A 5563-nucleotide genomic window follows, 5' to 3' on the forward strand; every position below is an offset into this window, starting at 1 on the left:
GGACAAGGGAACAGTGCGATGGCTCGTCCTGAACTAACCAGGTGACAGAATTCCCACTCAATGTACAGTGATTTCAGTGCACAGAAACTGGCATTGTACTCTCATCCCCAAATAGGAGGTCCTTAAACATTTAGTGAACATAATTATTTCCATGGTATTTTGGAATGTAAAATACTCGGAAATTTGGCAAGTTTGTTTCCTTAATGCTAATTTTCTTTAAAATAAATTTGCACATGACATCAAGAAGTTAGAGAAAGCAGCTGTGAGAGCATAGGCCTGTTTTTCATTTGATCCCCATGAAGCGAGGACAAAGTCCGCTAGCAGGAAGGAGCACACTGAGATAGGAGCACACTGAGATCGCTGCTCACTTACAGTGTGGCCCAGCCCACCCCACACCTGGTTCCAGAGATGCCTGTGTCAGAGTTAACTGCACTCCTCACCATGGGACACTGACACGCTGAGGTGACCTAAACCAAGTGTGTCTCATGTCACTGCAGTGGTGGGGTGACACTCAAAACACTTAACCGGTGCAGCCTGGCTGCCCTGGAGTCCCTGCTGAAGCATGACTGTCCCCTGGGCTAAACAACAGCACACCGGTGCCACTACCACACGCTGGGAAGTCACCTCCTACAGGACTGTGTAAAAAAGGTGCATTTGCTTTCCAACACGTGCCAGGAAACCGACTTTATACAATTGTAAGGTAAGAAGCGACATAACCATTCCTGGCTTTGTAACATCTTTTAAGAAGTTCCCAATCATCCAGTGACTATATAAATTAAAAGAATATACAATCAGAGATGCATACGGAACTACTTTTGGGTGAAGTGACAGGTGCTATGGATGAGTCCGAATGCTACAGCACACAGACTGGGGCAGAGGGAGCTAAAGCAGGATCGCCACGGTGTAGATAAAGTTGTGGAAGCTGGCTGATACAATGTTATTTCTCCATACTTGTGTATGTCTGAAAATCTCCGAAAGGAAAAACTGAAAAGAACATAAATGCTACTTTAAAAAAGCCACATTCTCCAATCACAGTATTTTCTAGCAGCAGGCAGTATTTCCTGACTTCAGAACCATGGCCTGTCTTCCAAAGACTGGTAAATTTCTGTGGCCACTCTGGCAAATTAATGGAACCAAAGGAGGGGGTTGTGGGAACCTTAGATTTACAGCCCGTTGGTCAGAAGCACAGGTGACAACATGGACTTACAACTGGCATTTGGAGTGTGTTGGGGCAGACTGCGCCCTGAACCTCTGGAATTGGCTAGTCTCCAGGAGGCTGATGTCAGAGCCGACCTGGAGGACACCAGCTGGTGTCCGGAGAATCAGAGAATTGGTCAGTGGCTTTGGGGAGCACTGCGCTGACCAAATTGATTCCCCTCTTCACTCTTCCTAGAGGCCGTCATTAAGAACCACCCGAGTTTGGTTCTCCAGCAACTTTTATTGGTCAAACAATGTGGAATTGATATGCAGTACTGATGGTTTAATTAACAGGCTCATTTATAAACCAACTTAACATTTATCTTATTTTAAAAATTCCTGCATTTGAATAAACTGGTGTGGTCGAATGGACATGCTCCTAGCCCATGCAAAAAGCTGCTCCAAAGTGAACAGCTTGCAAAACTGCCATGAACGAGACACTGAGTGAAAAACATTCTTTCAGAGAGGTCCAAGGGGAGGCTCAGTCTGAGAATTTACTTCATATTACAGCTTTTCAAAATAAAATACACAAGGCTTTTTTAAAGCAAATTAAAATAACTAAGACAGATACACACAGATATTTTTACCCATGTTACTGCCCAGAGTTTGTGGTGTCATTGTGCTCTGTTGATTAAAACAAAACGAGAACAAAAGCAGTGGGCAGCTTCTGACAGACTGGTAGTGAAATTTAGCAATCAGTCTGCAGCTAAAACGTCACAGTGGGAGAACACGTCGTATAAGGTGAAGAATGCTTTTTAACCTTCAATCTTAAAGAATGCTGTATTTCAACTTTAAAGAAAAGTTCTATTTATATATATATTTTGCATTGACATTTTAAAATATTAGAACAAGTCTTTGTAGTACAATATATATTATACTTCAATAGACCTCTCATGAATTAAAAACATGTTGACTTGATAACTGTACTAAGGCATTTAAGTATTCAGCGAAAGCTATACAGAAATTTCTTAGTGGTGTCCCTTTAATAAGGACTTGATTTAGTGGGTTTCCTTAATATGAACACTAAACAATAAAAGGCTTAAAAAAGGGCAGTGATGCTATAATACCAAATTCCAGGAAAAGCACAGGAGCAACCAAGTGTTTCCTAGAGGAGTGGGCAGCTCACCACGGGCAGCAGAAAATGGCACAGGCTGTGGGGTCTGTCGCATTGACCAACAGCTGAGCACAGTCAGCTGCCCAGTGAGTGTGGCTGCAGGTCCAGGGTCCTCACTGCTGACTACAGTGCCTAAAGGAACAGGTTACATGGCCCCAACTGAGCGGGATGGAGACGCTTTAAAAATCAACAGAGTGCTGGACAGTGTCACGTTCATAGGAAAACCCCACCTCTGACTTTATTTCGGTGTGTAACTACTGATCGGGTATTTCAGGTGTGGGTCACGTAAACACCTCGGAACTGGCAAATGGAATGAAGTAAGGACTGCACTGGCCATTGACTCCAGAGTCTGAGTATCAGGCCATAAGTATACCAACTGTGCGACACAACCGGCAAGACTGAAGCACAGCTCACAGTAACAGGCTTTAGTTCATATGATTAAAACAATAAGAGACTGCATTTAGTGTGACGTCTGTCCAATCACACGTCAGGTACCGTGCTGTAAAGATGTGCTGGCTGGAGTATACGCAGCACAAAGCCAGGGTTGAAACCAAAGGTGAAGGGGAACATGGACCAGAGAACGTTCGCGGCTGACGGTGGTGTCCACTGAATCAGGTTTATTGTACTACAGGCTTTGCTGGGCCACAGCCAGCCTGCATCACACAGCAAATTATTGTCTTTTCCACATGAAGACCTACTCCTGTGTGAAGTAGAAACAGATGGTGGCAAAAACTTCTTCAAGCTCCAACAATTGCATCCCAAATACCACTGTATGAACACCTAAAACACATAAAGAAGAGTTTAGAAACATACATAGCCATATATGTACAAACAGAGCTTGCAGTCCCTAATGGAACTAGTGAATACCTCCCACTTTTATTTAAATTTATGTACAACTATCAAATAATGTTGACTATACATAAAAAGCTCACTGTGGTAAATGGGAAAGAAGAGGAAACTTTAAAAAGTTAAAACCTCCATTTGCAAACTTTATAAATGAGCCTTCTATTTTAGCAACAGGCAAGTTCATTCAGCCTTCAGTGAGGCCCAGACAGACCCCTCCTGACACAAAGGCCGACTCCTGCCATCACCCCATCAGTTGATCAGTTGTGGCCCTCTGTTTCTTCTGAGTGAGAGTGTAAGGGTTTTCTGTAGCTGAAATTCTTGCAAGCACATTGAACTTTTTTTTTTCAAGTTCAGAAGGCTGGGTTTAATCTATCATTTTGCTACTTTTTTTCTATTTGTTCCATCCGTTCTTTATTCCTCCTTTCCCCCTTTTACTACCTTCTTTAAATTATTTAGATTATTTTTTATTTTCTTCCATTTTAAGAATGGAAGGATTTTGGCTTAGTAGTCAAAATTCTTTGTTGTGTTATTTTAGTGTTTGCTTTAGGATTTATTTTTGCTTATTAGGACTTCATGTTTTTGAGCAGTTTTAGGCTCATAGCAACATTGAAAGTACACAGATTTCCCATGTACCTCCCCCTGCCCNATGTGGCTCTGGAGGTCAAATGCAGGGGTGTGTGTAGCGGCAGGACTGGCTGCAGACACACACGTCACGTGGTGGGGGACAAAGCCATCCAGGGCCTGGGCCCACTGTGGGCTCACAGAAGCTACAGGGATCCTGGCTGTTGGTGTTCTCTACCACGTCTGCAGAGTCCCCAAGGGCCATGCACAGCAGTGCAGGTTGGTGATGGGGACCAGGCTGGGGCATGCAGGTGCACAGCTCGGAGGGAGCACAAGTGAGCCCCGAGGTGCTGGCCAGTGACAAGGCCCAAAGGTAGGCCCTCAGCAGGCACGGGGGCTGGGCTGTCAGTGTGCATTTCTGTGGCTGCAGCATCGGCTGTGACAAGCCAGGCTGGCAGCCACACATGTGCACATTGCTGTGGGGTCAGCCATGAGGGCCTCACGGAGCTCCAGATGCCCAGCAGGCTCCCAGTGCAGACCCGGGGCTCTAGTGGGGACAAGCAGGGGCACTTAGGTGGTTGGCACCCACGATGGGAGTATGCATGGTGAAAACTGCTGGTTCTCTGCAGAGGTCACTGGGAACTGTGGCCACTCCCCCCTGGTGACTGAGGCTGAGAGCTCTTGGCCACCTCTCAAGTCAGCTTTGCTGGTCTCTGGGTGGGTTGAAACTGAAGCAGGTCTTGTGTGGTGCCCAAAGGGTGGGGAAGTGGGTTTCTCACCCCTCGCCTTTTCCAGTGAGTGGGGCTTTCTGGCTGGAGCTCCCTCCTGGTGCTGAGCATTGACGGCCTGGGGAGGGGACAATGCAGGCACACCGAAGCTATTTGTCCCTCACTTTCCGTGTGGTTCTTCTCAGGTTTTCTGTTTCATGGTGCTGCTGAAGTTCCTCAGGAGCTCTCCCAGATCTGTTTATGTTTCTGGATAGCTGTCTTACTGTTGTCTTTGTGGGTTGGGGGGTGGTCTGGGGCCTGTTATTTCCCCATTTTGGTGACGTCGCCTGAAAAAGGGCTCCAGGAGTTATGAAAGTCCCTCCCAGAAAGGAAGGGACTTAGCAGGACCATATGGCCACCTTTTGCAAATTTTGCAAAAAGGGATCTTGCAAGTGGATGGACTGGATATCCAGGTACGTTAGAAAGATTTAGGGACGTCACTGACTGGGATCACCTGTAGGGGGCTGGAGGTCTGCAGTAAGGATTAAGCCTGAAAGCTGGCAGGCTGACAGGCTCTCAGGCCCGGGTGAACAGTGTGGGAAGGTTAGCCGCTGAGGAGAAAACAGCCAACGGCCTTGAAAGCTACAGAGTGGAAGGCCATCCTGTTAACAGTTTCTGCTTGTTATGTTTTGCTTTAACTCTGGGAAGATTGCTTCCCTACACCTTATGGAAAGTCCCGGGGGAGGTGTTCCCTGGGAGGAGGGGACTATTCCCTCAAGTTCCCAAAACCCCCTACCTAAGGAAAGTTACTTTTGCTATAAAAGCTGTGTGTAAACAATAAACGGCGCTACTCTCTGCTCTCAGCATTGGGTGGACCTCCTGTCCCCAGCTTTCGTCTCTAGTCTCTTTCTTTTCCAGTCTCCCACCCAGTCCTCTCAGGTACCCTCTCGGTAGACTCCTGGTTGATGAGTCAGGAGTGCTCGTTTGATGTGTGGGTCACATCAATCACCTGGAGTCACTGGGTGCACAGAGGCAGCCCTGTCCTAGGGAGGTCTTGGCCCAGCAGAGAACACAATAAGGACGCTGTATAGGTCAGTGTGACCAAAAGAGAGGCTGGGACAGCCAATTATAGCAGCAG

General features: G+C 46.6%; 1 protein-coding gene across 3 annotated transcripts in view; it reads right to left on the minus strand.

The window, feature by feature from the left end:
* Positions 1–1418: 1418 nt before the first annotated feature.
* The window catches only part of RAB4A (RAB4A, member RAS oncogene family), a 45382-nt gene continuing 41237 nt past the window's right edge, over positions 1419–5563 (minus strand). For all 3 annotated transcript variants that reach the window (XM_019626362.1, XM_019626364.1, XM_019626363.1), the window contains one exon: positions 1419–3091. The gene's annotated coding sequence lies outside the window, so the exon portion shown is untranslated. The remainder of the gene's footprint in view (positions 3092–5563) is intronic.

The sequence above is a fragment of the Hipposideros armiger genome, unplaced genomic scaffold, assembly GCF_001890085.2.
Source record: "Hipposideros armiger isolate ML-2016 unplaced genomic scaffold, ASM189008v1 scaffold_667, whole genome shotgun sequence".
NCBI classification, from domain to species: domain Eukaryota; kingdom Metazoa; phylum Chordata; class Mammalia; order Chiroptera; family Hipposideridae; genus Hipposideros; species Hipposideros armiger.